Raw genomic sequence first — 14,605 nt, forward strand, 5'->3', positions numbered from 1 at the left:
CCTCGGGAACTGCGCCTGTCTTAGGTTGGGTCAACTCATCCCCACCTTCTAGGCCCGTCATGGGATAAGGCAGCAGCAAGGGCGGCCCTCCTGTCTTAGGCTCCGATGGAGATAGTGTCCTCTTACCCGTCATTGACTGTCCAGTTCAGCACACAGGGGAGGTGGTCTTATTAAGGCAAATAAGACTCACCATTTTCAGTCATCTCAAGGCGATGATAATGGACCTGTATAGGTTTGGCCTGAAAGGCCTCGATTTGTTGTCTGACGAATGCCATAAGCTTATTAAAGATTATAGGCCCGAGAGTGAGAAAGAGTAGAAGAGTAAGTAAAGGACCAAGAAATGGCAGGAGATAGGGGAGAAGTCCATCGAGTCCAGTCCACAAGGGATTAGCGACCAGACCTTTTCTGCGCTCTTCTAGTTCTTCATATAAAGTCTTTATCTTATCTCTGACGATTCCGGATTTGTTGGCGTAAAAACAACACTTTTCATTTCCATGACTGATCTGGCATTAAGTAAGCTGTCTTGCCCGAGCAAGTCACCTGGGTGATTCTGTCTGACGGAGGTTCAGATACCTGTCCCCCTCTGCAATCACAAGGCTGGCCGTATTGTTTTCGTAATAATTCTCTTGCCTTATGAGGGTCACCAAAACCTGCATAGACTGTCACTATGTTATATAGAACGATTATTCTCCAAAGGAATCTCATGTTAGGCTTCATTTTCTGAAAAACAAGAAGGAAAGAACTTCTCAGGGAGATTTATCTTCCCTGGACTGACAATGGTTATGATTTATTTGTCTTACCAATCTTTCAGGCAGCCATCTGGCTGCATCATTTTTTTGTGAGAAGATGCATACTGAACCTCTTCCCCAAATTAAAACTGGATCGGGGCCATGCCATGAATTATCAAGTGGATCTTTCCATTTTACCATTGCAAACTGTTTTTGAGATTCAGGATGCCAGAAACGATCGGCAGCCGATTTTTCCATGACTGTCCAAATTTAAAAAATTAAGGATAAACAGGTCATGATTATGTTTCTAGGGGTACCCTTCACGGGGTACCAGCTCCCCCCTTTTAATTTTGTGATAACAGTTTTTAAAGACAGATGAGCTCTTTCTACTATACCTTGTCCTTGGGGATTGTAGGGAATACCTGTGGTATGTTTAATTTGTAGGGTATTACAGAATTGTAAAAAGGTTTTGGCTATATAACCAGGGCCATTGTCTGTTTTGATTTGTTTGGGTATTCCTAAAATAGAAAAGCAATGCAATAAATGAGCTAGGACATGTTTGGTGGCCTCTCCTGTTTGGAGAGTTGCAATGATGAATCCACTATAGGTGTCTATGCATACATGGATATATTTTAGCTGACCGAATTCTAAGTGGTGAGTAACGTCCATTTGCCAAATTTCACTGGGGATGAGTCCTTGGGGGTTAACTCCTAGATAGCGAACAGGCAAATACGTTATGCAGTTGGCGCATTGTTTAACTATTTGTCGAGCTTGTTCTCTGGTAAGTTTAAACATGAGTCTTAAGGTTTGGGCGTTTAAATGATGCAAGGCATGTGCTTTTTGTGCTTGTTGTAAATTGTCTGTAGTGACTGTGGCTATGATTTTTGTTGCCGCGTCAGCTGTTGCGTTACCTTGTGTTAAAGGTCCCGGTAATCCTGAATGTGCTCTAATATGCCCAAGAAAAAAGGGAGTAGTCCTTTTTCGAATAAGTTGTTGACATTGTAAAAATAGGTCAGCTGTGTCTGAAATATGTTTAATTTGAGGCACTGTCTCTAAGAGGGGTATTGAATGAGCCAGGTAGGTGCTGTCTGTGTAAATGTTAAGTGGCTGACAAGGAAAAGCTGATAGTGCTGCAATTATAGCTTGCAATTCGACCAGCTGAGCTGATGTATAAGTGGTCTGGAATTTAACGACTACATTATTATAAGTGTAAGCGGCAAGTCCTGTGGAAGATCCATCAGTGAAAATTAATAATGCGTCATTGAGAGGTTCTTTACTGGTAATATGGGGAAACACAAACGCATGAAGTTTACAAAATTGAATGAGTTTGTTAGGTGGGTAATGGTTGTCAATTGCGCCAGTATAAGAAGTGCAAGCAATTGGCCAGGCTTCCGTATTTTGTAATAGCCAATGAATGTGTGATTGAGTGTAGGGCTGTATAATGGTAGAGGGTTCTATTCCAAAGTATTTTCTACTGTTTTCTCTTCCCAAGATAATTAGATCAGCTATGGCATCATAATAAGGCAACAAAACCTTTTTAGGGGAGGAGGGCAGGTGTACCCACATAATGGGATTGTTCTGCCAAAATAGGCCAGTAGGGGTTATTGTTGTGTTAAAAATAAGGAATATTAATGGCTGAGAATAGTCAATACTGGTAACAAATTGTGTTGCAACGGCATGTTCTACCTGTTGGAGTGCCGTTAATGCTTCTTTAGTAATGGACCTGGGAGATTTTGGATTAGAGTCTCCTTTTAATATATCGAAAAGAGGTTTTAACTCTCCTGTAGTGAGTTTTAAGTACGGTCGAAGCCAATTTATGTCTCCCAGTAATTTTTGGAAATCATTTAAAGTTTTTAAATGATCACGACGTATAACGGCCTTTTGATTAATGATTTTGGGTCCATTAATTTGAAAACCAAGATAGGTGTATGGATCTTGTAATTGTACCTTTTCTGGGGCTATTTGTAGTCCAGCTGCTGCTAACTCTTGTTTGAGTTGAGCAAAGCACTGTAAGACTTGTTCGCCAATTTCTCCTGCTATTAAAATATCATCCATATAATGTATAATATACATTTGTGCCCACGTTTTTCTGACTGGCTCTATAGCAGCAGCTACATATTTTTGACACAAGGTAGGACTATTAGCCATACCCTGAGGTAAGACTTTCCATTGATAGCGTTTCATTGGTTGTTTAAAATTTGTAGATGGAAGACTAAAGGCAAATCTTTTCTGGTCAGCAGGGTGAAGAGGAATTGTAAAAAAGCAATCTTTAAGGTCAATAATGATTTTAAAATATTTTTGAGGAATCGCAACCGGTGAAGGTAATCCTGGTTGTAAGGCACCCATAAGGATCATAGTGATATTTACTGCTCTTAAATCTTGTAAACGCAAAGCATGCCTACAAGACCAAAAACCTCATCACCTGGGTACATGGTAGATAAGTAAATAATGGTCTGCACCCCAGACGCAGCAAATCAGAAACTTGGAGGGCAGAGCTCTGCAAGCTGTGATTGAACAAGCCTCCCAAGTGAGTTTCATGCACACTGAAGGCTGAAACTCAATGAGAACCATTGTTTTAACCAATTAAAATACAATCTTCAGGTGGTTCATATACACTGCCAAAATTGAGAAAGCTTGAGAATCACTGAATAGTAATAATTATTTTCAGATGGTACTCGACAAATTTACAAAAACTGCAAACATGCAAGACCCGCCCAGCCATCCGCACATCCACTGGGATCCACTCCCACGATCACCCTCGAGGGAAATGAGACCCTCCTCCGTATCTTGCGGAGGCTTTGCAAGGTTAGAACGGGAGCTAACCTTTAAAATATGCTCTGTCTGAGCGACCGCAGCCACGACCCGCGGATCGACCTCCTTCCTATCTATTAAATCTCTAATGAGGTTCCAATAAGAGAAAACGGTCACAGGAATTTTTTCTGGCCCAAAAGTATTATAATAGTCCTGAAGACAATCCCCTACTCTACGCCATCTTTTAATATCAATAGTTCCTTCCTGTGGGAACCAAGGGCAAATATCTTTTACAAAATCAAAAAATTTAAACAAGTCATTACCTTTAACCTTTACTCCTCGTATCTTTAAAGCCTCTTTTAATTGTCCTACATATATTTCATGTTGGCTTAATTCTTGTCCCATTTCGGACGCGTCACTTACCTTCGATCCTGACGCGGCAGGTTCCCGCGGTGATCGGTTTAATTCCTTTTGTCTTTGTTAGCGGTCGACCATCCTCCGGCGTCCTCTTCCTCACAGTGTCCCTTGTTTCCAGATCCCACGTCGGGCGCCACGTCTCCCGGCCCGCGGGATAGTCGAAGCAGGCCCTGGAGGAGGGGGTGGGAATTTGGGGAACAAGAGATACGAGAAATGGAGACAAGACAGTGCTCTGATCAAGTCTCTCTCTCTTTTAATGGCGGTAATGCAGTGCCTTATATACACTTGGAGGGGAAGGGGTTGGGCCAAGGCGAAAATGATCTCATAATGGAGGCGTGGCCAGATAGGTATTGGTTTCTCTGGTCGAAGGTCATGTTGCACCTGCGCTGTCAGGTAGTAATTTTCACGGGCGCGGGAAAAATGGGTGAAGAAGCAGCAGGAAGAGCGCCATCTTCAACGAGGTATTAGTACAGGGGAAAAAAGGCAAAGATAGGGAGAAGGTGTGGGGTGGAAATGAATATAGCTCAGGCGTTTTTAATCGTCAGTTATTATTCGCTATGGCCGGGGCGTGCAGCTCCGGACAGGTATGTTCCTTCAATGCTTAGTTTATTGAGAGTTTTAACAGGAAGAAATGTTGAATTCTATCAAAAGCCTTTTCTGCATCTATTGAGATAATCATGTGGTTTTTATCTTTAGTCCTGTCTATGTGATGAATCACATTTTTTGATTTGTGTAATGTTGAACCAACCTTGCACCTTAGGGATAAAGTCTACTTGAATGTGGTGGCTAAGGTTTTTGATGAGCTGCTGGATTCAGTTTTCCAGTATTTTGTTGAGGATTTTTGCCTTGTTGTTCATCAAGCATTGGCCTGAAGTTTTCTTTTTTTCTTGTATCTCTTCCAGGTTTTGATATCAGGATGAGGCTGTGGCCTCATAAAATGAGTTAGAGAGTAGTTCCTCATCCTCAAGTTTGTGGAATAGTTTTAGTAGGAATAGTACCATCTCTTCTTTGCACATCTGGTAGAATTAAGCTGTGAATCCATCTGGCCTGAGGTTTTTGTTGTTGTTGTTAGTAGGCTATTTATTACTTCTTCAGTTTCAGAACATGTCATTGGTCTGTTCGGGGATTCAGTTTCTTCCTGTTCAGTCTTGGAAGGGTGTTTGTATCTAAGAATTTATCTATTCTTTATTTTCAAGTTTATGTGCATAGAGGTGTTCATAATGTCTGTGGTTGTTTTTATTTCTGCGGGGTCAGTGGTAATATCCCCTTTGTTGTTTCTAGGATTATGTTTATTTGATGTCTCTTCTTTATTAGTCTAGCTAGCAGTCTATTTATTTTATTAATTTTTCAAAGAACCAGTTCCTGGATTTGTTAATCTTTTGAGTGGTTTTCCATGTCAATCACCTTCAATTCAGCTCTGATTTTGGTTATTTCTTGTCTTCTGCCTGCTTTGGGAATTGCTTGTTCTCGGTTCTCTACTTCTTTTAGTTGTGATGTTACATTGTTTTTAAATTTGAGATCTTTCAAACTTTTTGATGTGGGCATCTAGTTCTATAAATTTACCTATTAACACAACTACCTTAGCTGTGTCCCAGTGATTCTGATATGTTGCATCTTTGTTCTCATTAGTTTCAAAGAACTTCTTGATTTCTACTTTAATTTCATTGTTTACCCAAAAGTCATTCAGGAGCAGTTTGTTCAATTTCTATGTAATTGTATCTTTTTGAATGGGTTGTGCTGTGGTCTGAGAGATTGTTATGATTTCTGTTCTTTTGCATTTGCTGATGAGTGTTTTACTTCTGTTTATGTGATCAATTTTAGAGTATGTGCTAGGTGGTGATGAGAAGAATGTATATTCTGTTGTTTTTGGGTGTAGAGTTCTGTAGATATCTATCAGGTCCATTTGATCCAGAACTGAGTTCAGGTCCAGAATATCTGAGATTTTCTGTCTCCATCTAATATTGTCAGTGGGTCAAAGTCTCTTACTATTATTGTGTGGGAATCTAAGTCTCTTTGAAGGCCTCTAAGAACTTGCTTTATAAATCTGGGTGCTCCTGTGTTGGGTGCATGTGTATTTAGGATAGGTAGATCTTCTTGTTGAATTGGCCCCTTTACCATTATGTAGTGCCCTTCTTTGTCTTTTTTTATCTTTATTGGTTTAAAGTCTGTTTAGTTTGAAACTAGGATTGCAATCCTGATTTCTGTTTTCCATTTGCTTTGTAGATTTTTCTCCACCCCTTTATTTTAAGCCTATGACACTGCCTGTCTCTTGGGTCTCTTGAAGACAGCATACCAACAAGTCTTGGTTCTTTATCCAGCTTGCCAATCTGTGTTTTAATTGGGGCACTTAGCCCATTTAGATTTAAGTTTAGTGTTTATATGTGTGTATTTGATCCTGACATCATGATATTAGCTGCTTATTTTGCAGACTATGTGGTTCCTTTATAGAGTCACTGGTCTGTGTACTTCATTCAGTGTGTTTTTGTAACAGCTGGTAATTGTCTTTCCTTTCCATATTTAGTGCTTCCTCCAGGAGCTCTTGTAAGGCAGGTCTGGTAGTAATGAATACCCTCAGCACTTGCTTGTCTGAAAAATACGGAATGCTTCATAAATTTGTGTGTCATCCTTGTGCAGGGGCCATGCTAATCTTCCCTGTATCCTTCCAGTGTTAGTATATGTACTGCCAAAGTGAGCACTAAAATAGCTTTATGTGATTAGTGTTTTGCAAGGAAAATCTTCTTTCATACTAACACTTTTAACATTTTTGTTTATTTAATAGGGATTTTTCATAGCATAGATTGACTTTTTTATACAGTGTGGAAATCATGGTGTTTTAATTGTAGTAGTCAGTCTGTTCCTTTCTTATGTTCCTACTGATATATTTGGGTATAAATCTGTTTTCTATTTACACTACCTGTTCTATATTCTTTATTTCCTTTTATCCTCTTTTGGGTTTAGTTATATTGTTTTTTAATTTTGCTACCATTATTAACTAGAGATTTTTTTTTTCCTATTCATTTGATGGTAACTTCAAAGATTAAACAAGTATTCTTATTAAAGTTAAATGTAAATGAACATGTTCATTTTATTTATTCCCCTTCTGACTTAACAATGTTTGCCAACCCCTGCTTTTGTATTTGTATTCTTGCAGAATTTTTCCATAAGATTTTGATGATACAACTGCTGTGGTATAAGCATGTTCCATTGTTATCTGCAGTATCTTCTCTAAATTGGTACCTTTAAATTGGGATCTAGAGGCTTAATCAAGTTCAGTTTTTTTATTTCAGAAGTCATATTGTGTCTTTCATTGGCAGGCACTTAATATCTGATTCATATTCTCTCCATCCCTACTTTCCTTCCCCCTCTCTCTCTGTGGCAAATCCAATGCCAAGATACGTTAAATAGAAGTTACAAAAGTATTCACTTTTCTTTTTTTTTTTTTTTTTTTTTTTTTGAGACGGAGTCTCACGCTGTTGCCCAGGCTGGAGTGCAGTGGCGCGATCTCGGCTCACTGCAAGCTCCGCCTCCCGGGTTCCCGCCATTCTCCTGCCTCAGCCTCCTGAGTAGCTGGGACTACAGGTGCCCGCCACCGCGCCCGGCTAATTTTTTGTATTTTTAGTAGAGACGGGGTTTCACTGTGGTCTCGATCTCCTGACCTTGTGATCCGCCCGCCTCGGCCTCCCAAAGTGCTGGGATTACAGGCTTGAGCCACCGCGCCCGGCAAAAGTATTCACTTTTCTTGTCTGTCCTCCTCCTCCCCATCCCGCTTCATCTGTTTTGTTACTTAATGGCATTGTTCATTCATCCCTTTATTTTCTAGTGTGCATAATATTTTGTTCTTTAACATTCTCCAAAGGTGACCAGTTAGTTTTCCTTTTTTTTAGATCATTGTGAACTCATGGATTTGAACATATTTGATGTGATTTGTTGTATTTCAGTTACTATTGGTACCCAAATAAGCTCAACTTTGGCCAGTGGGAAACTCTTCATGTCTTTATGTCTTGCAAATCTTTTTATGTGGCTCTAATAGGCCACATAGATGAGTCCCAGACTCATCTTGTACATTTCATCAAACAAAAATAAAAAACCTCTCCCAATTTCTGTTGCTGTTCTTAAATTGACCCACTGATATTTTTGAGTGAGAATTTTTTTTTTTTGTTATTTTGAAGTTATCAGGTTTATTAGATGCCTCCTGTTTTCCTCTGAGCTCTCCTCCACAGATGCAGATACCAATTTTACCTTATTACTACTGGTGGTTTGTTCTTCCTCTTACATTGGGGTTCATGAAGATATCTTGTCATCTCATTTTGTCACAGATACTTTCCATGTATTGTTTGGTACTGCTATTCTAGGTCCTTTAAAAATTTTTATTTCAGAATAGTCTACTTTTATTCTAAATTATATAGCACATTGAGTTTTCACAAAGTGAACCCATGTGTGAACAGCATCCAGGTCATAGACATGACATTATCAGCACTCTAGAAATGTCTCTGGTGCCTCTTTTCAGTCACTACACTCTCTACTCTTCTAATATCTCACAAAATATAAATTTTGTTTGTTTTTGAATGTTTTATAAATTGAATCATATTTATTCTTTTTTTTTTTTTTTGAGACAGAGTCTTGTAGTATCGCCCAGGCTGGAGTGCAGTGGTGCGATCTTGGCTCACTGCAAGCTCTGCCTCCCAGGTTCACAAATTCTGCTGCCTTAGCCTCCCAAGTAGCTGGGACTACAGGCACCCACCATCACGCCTGGCTAATTATTTTGTATTTTTAGGAGAGATGGAGTTTCACTGTGTTAGCCAGGATGGTCTCGATCTCCTGACCTTGAGATCTGCCTGCCTCAGCCTCTCAAAGTGATATTTATTCTTTTGTATCTGATTTCTTTTGGTTAATGTTTGTGACATGCATGTGCTTCATTTTCACTGCTGTATAGCTGCAGTCAACAAACTATGTCGCAGAGGCAAATTCTAGCTATTTTTTAAAAACAATTTTATTGCAGTATGAATATACTCATTTGTATACATGTTATCCATGACTGATCTTAAACTACAACAGCAGAGGTGAGAATTGTAACAAAGATCCCATAGTATACAAATCTGAACATATTTCCTACCTGGCTGTTCACAAGAAAAGTTTGCCAACCCCTTCTTTGGCATTTGTATTCTTCCAAAATAATACCATAATCAGTTTATTCTACTTTTAATTGTAGGCTAATACTAATAGTACTACCATAGACAATATATTGTGTATATTCTTTGGTGAACATGTACACAGTAGTCCTCCTTATCTTTAGGGGATATGTTCCTAGACACCTTAGTGGATGCCTGAAACCACAGATGTACTGAACTTGCATTCTGTCGGTTAGAACATGTTTCCATCCATGGCTTCTGCCTACAAATTTAATGCCTTTCTCAACTTAACTAAGCACTTATCAAGCACCATGCCATAACTTTTTATAGTTTGAAGTGTGACAGCAAAACTAGTATGAACTTTTTTTTCCTTCTTTACCATCCCAGGAATAGAAGATTAGTTCTTACCATAGATTATATCTCTCTCAGAATACATGTTTTTTCTTTCCAAGTCAAGAACTTTCACTTTTTCACTTAAAGGAGCACTTTACTGCTTTGCTTTGGCATATCCAAATGACCAGCATCACTATTGTGCTTTGGCGCTATTGCTAAGTAAACTAAGGGTAACTTGAATGCAAGCATTACAATACTACCACAGTCAATCTAATAGCTGAGATGGCTGCTTAGTGACAAATAGGCAAGTAGTATATACAGCATGGATATGCTGGACAAAAGGATGATTCATGTCCTGGGCAGATGGAGCAGGACAGCATAAGATTTTATCATGCTACTCAGAATGATGTGCAGTTTAAAACTAATGAATTATTTATTTCTGGAATTTTCCATTTAATATTTTTTAGGCTACTGTTGACCACAGATGATTGAAACCATGGGAAGTGGAACCGATGATTAGGGAGACTACTGTGTGTATTCTGGCTGGAAATATAACTAAAAGTGGAATTGTCAAGTCATAAGGGAGGTGTCTCTTCATCTGTAGAAGATAATGCCAAAAAGATTTCAAAGTGTTCCAGTATCAGTGTTTGAGAATTCTAGTTTCTCCCCATCCTTGCTAGCACACTGTATTTATATTTTGTTTTGTTTTGTTTTCCCAATACCACTGTTCCAGAGGGTGTGAATTGATAATGTGTCGTGATTAAGCTTTGCACATTCTGAAAGTGTGTTATTGGATACATATAGGTTTAGAAAGTGTTTTGTTCTTGTCTGTTGACCTATTTATTATTGTAAATGTCTTTGTTTCTGGGAAAGCTTCTTGTCTGCAAATATTGTTTATCTGACAATTTTATAGTCACACCAACTTTCTTTGGGGTAATGTTGCTTGGTATTTCTTTTTCATCCTTTTACTCTCACCCTACTTGTATCTTTATATTTAAGGTATGTTTCTTATATAAGAAGGTTTTATATTATTTAACTTTTCTTTTGATTTACTTACTGTAATCGTTTAATTACTTGATATTGTTGGATTTGTACCCTATCTGATACATCTGTTTATATTTCTTTTTTATCTCCTTCATACTTTATTTGACAATAAGATAATTTTGTTCTTTTTTTATTTTTGACTTATGGAGTGCTTATTTTTTAAATAGTTACCGAACAAATTATGTATGCTTTATTACAGTCTAATACAATTTTTTTACCAATGTTTTGAGAATTCTAAATTAGAGTATTTGCATTCCATTTATATTCTTTCCTCTTTAAAGTTATTGATGTTATGCATTTAATTCTACATCTATTTTTGACTCCACAGTATATTGCTACTATTGTTTTGTATGGTAATATTGTTTTATATTTACTTACATACTTATCTTTTCTGATGATCTTTGTTTTTGGATTCTGTTTCCATTTTAGATAATTTCTCATTTGCATGGAAAATTCTCTTTAGTGTTTTGTTTGTTTGTTTTTTAGTGCAGGCCTACTGTGGACAATTTCTGTCATCTTTAATTGTCTTAAGTATCTACTAAATTTGTGAGTAATTTTTTCTCCCTCGGTATAGATGTCTACTTTGGCAGCTGTTTTTCTTCCTACACTTTAAAGGCACTATTCTATTATCTGATATCTTCCATCATTTTTTGAGAAGTGTGTTGTTAGTCTTATTCTTGTTCTTTTGAAAGTAATGTCGTTTATCTCTGGCTTCTTTTCTTTGCTCTTCAGAGATGTAGTTTTATGTATTAACCTGCTTGGCATACTCAGACTTTCTTCACTCAATCTTAGCTAAAAGGATAAGGAGCAATTCAGAGCATCTGGAATCTGTAAATTCATGACTTATATTGCTTGGGACATTCTAGCTCATTATCTCTTCAAATATGTCTTATTAACTATTATTTCTTACTCTTTGGGTATTCAATTACATCTGTTAAATCTTTTGATTGTGTCCCACAAGTTTCTTGCACTCTTTCCTTTTTTTATCATTCTATTTGCTATTTTACTGTGGATAGAAGAGAACAGAATCCAGGACTATCTCCACATAAACACAGTGGAGGGGTAAAGAATGGCTTTTAAAGAAAGATACCAGGTCATAATCATTTGACAAGCAACGCTTCTGATGCTTGTACAAGGGTGGAGTGACAAAACATGAGTTTTATGAGGCTTTAGATACATAGCCAGTTTCACTGGCTTATGAACCTTATAGTTCACTGATCTTGTCTTCTACTCATTCTGATCTGCTGTTAAATTCATCTATTATATTAGTTAATTTATTTTAGTAATTATATTTTTTAGATCTAAAATGTCTCCTTGATTCATTTTTATAGACACCACTTTTTGCAAGTCTTAAATTTTTTCTGTTTTGCCCAACTTTTCACCTATTTTCTTGACCAAATTAATCCTAATTACTTTAAAGGTCTTCTAATACCTGGATTCTGTTTTTTATCTCGCTTACCAATAATATTGTCCTGACTCTTTGTATACTACTTATTATTTTAGAGCTAAATTCTAGACATTCTATGTCTATTCCTCTTCTAGGCAGGTAGCATCAAAGGCTAATAACCTTGATCCAAAAGGGACTGAACCAGGGTCAGTCTCTACTGATGATTTGGTGATTCTCAATTTGTCCTTAGTCAAAGTCCTGATAAATCGCAGTTGAGTCTTTTCAGGGCAGTAGCCTCCAGTGTTTTCAAATTATTAACCTTTTAGGTCCTTATCTTTTCAGTACCGAGAGACTGAGGCAATTTTTGTCCTGCTAAAAGGTTTTAGGCTTAGTTTATTATATTTTTACACTAGGAAGCTTCAGAAATTGGTCATGTATTTCAGTTCCCTACTCTCTGGTTTTGTCACGTATCTCTGCATAATTACCAGTTATGTTGAGCAGTATCAGCTCTATGACAAAGACCAGTTTCTACTAATCTCAGAAGTCAAGTGTCCTCAGGGTAAAAGGTGCTTGCAAGTAGTCAAATGTCAACTCATCGGTTCTTTTCTAGGCTTTCAACTCTCAAATGTTGTTAAAGTCATTCTTTGTGATACATTTTAAGTAACATATGATTGTAAGACATGTTTTGTTTGCTTTTCAGAGACTTTGGATTAGCTTATTTTACCCCCAACCTGGCACAGCTTGAGAATTTAGACAATATCTTGACAAGGAACTTTTATATATTTGAGGCCTTTCCTGTTTTCAGTTTTACCTCTTAGCCTTGTGTGATTCTCACACTAAAAACATCTTGCCTGTTTCTCCATTCTTAGAAATAGCCTTAGCATCTGTTGCCAAGACCCAATTTTTTATCCTAGGTAGTCCCAGATTTTCAACTATCTCCAGGTTAAAAACCTTTATAGTCTCAACATTCAACGTTTTGGTTCTTGTGTTTTCAGGGCCTGTGCCCTGGTAGATCCTTATCTTTTAAGTGTCATGAGACAGCAGAAAGATACATTTTGCTTTTCAGATGTGTTTGGTGTAGCTTTATACCCTCTGGTCCTAAGCAACTTCTTAAGTCAACAAATACAATAATTGTGAAACTGGCTATGTATCTAAAGCCTCATAAAACTCACATTTTGTCACTCCACCCTTGTACAAGCATCAGAAGCATTGCTTGTCAAATGATTATGACCTGGCATCTTTCTTTAAAAGCCATTCTTTACCCCTGCACTGTGTTTATGTGGAGATAGTCCTGGATTCTGTTCTCTTCCATTGCGATTGTATATATGTGAGTCATTCTTGATTTTCTTCTATTTTATTGGTTTAATTATCTATTTTTGTACTAACGTAGTTTCTCAATTTACTATAGGTTTATAGTAACTCTTTATATCTAATGACGTAACTCCTTCACCGTTGTTCTTGCTTCACAATTGCTTTTGTTGTTCTTGGTTCTTTTAATTTCCATCTGTATGTCAAAATCATCAGCTTGCCAGAACCCACTAAGATTTTGATTGAGACTACATTGAATCTATACTTTGATTGGAGGAGAACTGGCATCTTAACAATATTCAGTCTTCCAGTGCATGACATTGTGTCTTTATTAATTTAGATCTTTAATTTCCACCAATAATTTGTTATAATTTTCATTTCATAGATCTAGCATGTCTTTCTATATATTTAGCTCTAGATGTTTGATATTTTTATGCTATTATACATTATACCTTTTACAATTCTATTTTTTTTTTGGTATGATGAATGTCATTTACCTGTTTTCAGTGATCTGTAGTCCACTGACCTGCCTACATTCATTCATTAATGTTAATATACATTGTAGTTTTTGAATTTTTGAGCGTTCTAATATATAGTAATATAATCTGTAAATAATGCTAGTTTTAAATCTCCTACTTTAATCTTTATGCATTTTATTTTTCTTGTTTTGTTATGTTATTTAGGGTTTCTAAAATAGTATCAAATAGAAGTGGTGATAGTTTCTTGTTCAACATGAAAGATGAAAGGTTTTTATAATTTGAAATTAAATATGATACTTTTTGTAGATTTCTTGTCAGTATTCTTTGTCAGATTACAGAAATTCCTTATTTTCTAATATTTTTTATTTAAAAAAATTACAAATATAAGGTTTTATTCCATTGTACCTACTGAGGTGATTATTCTGCTACCCCTCCTTATTTTAATATAGCAAATTACTTGATTTTCAAGTCTTAAACCATGGTCACATTCTTGAAACAAATCTCTTGGTCATGATTTTCTTAAAAACATAATTAGACCTAAAACTATAAAAACCCTAGAGGATAACCTAGGTAATACCATTCAGGACATAGGCATGGGCAAGGTCTTCATGTCTAAAACACCAAAAGCAATGGCAACAAAAGCCAAAATGGACAAATGGGATCTAATTAAACTAAAGAGCTTTTGCACAGCAAAAGAAACTACCATCAGAGCGAACAGGCAACCTACAGATTGGGAGAAAATTTTTGCAATCTACTCATCTGACAAAGGGCTAATATCCAGAACCTACGAAGAACTCAATCAAATTTACAAGAAAAAAAAAAACCCCATCAAAAAGTGGGCAAAGGCTATGAACAGACACTTCTCAAAAGAAGACATTCATACAGCCAACAGACACATGAAAAAATGCTCAACATCACTCGCCATCAGAGAAATGCAAATGAAAACCACAATGAGATACAATCTCACACCAGTTAGAATGGCAATCATTAAAAAATCAGGAAAACAACAGGTGCTGGAGAGGATGTGGA

The 14,605-nt window shown here is 37.0% G+C and overlaps 1 protein-coding gene and 1 non-coding gene across 8 annotated transcripts in view; one reads left to right on the top strand and one right to left on the bottom strand.

Moving 5' to 3' along the window:
• Nucleotides 1-14,605, top strand: part of SPATA6 (spermatogenesis associated 6) — a 178,886-nt gene that overhangs the window by 126,364 nt on the left and 37,917 nt on the right.
• Nucleotides 6,486-6,592, bottom strand: LOC114674809 (U6 spliceosomal RNA). Its single transcript, XR_003725908.1, has one exon. It is a non-coding gene; the product is annotated as a U6 spliceosomal RNA (small nuclear RNA).

This window comes from Macaca mulatta, chromosome 1, assembly GCF_049350105.2.
Source record: "Macaca mulatta isolate MMU2019108-1 chromosome 1, T2T-MMU8v2.0, whole genome shotgun sequence".
Classification (NCBI taxonomy): Eukaryota; Metazoa; Chordata; class Mammalia; order Primates; family Cercopithecidae; genus Macaca; species Macaca mulatta.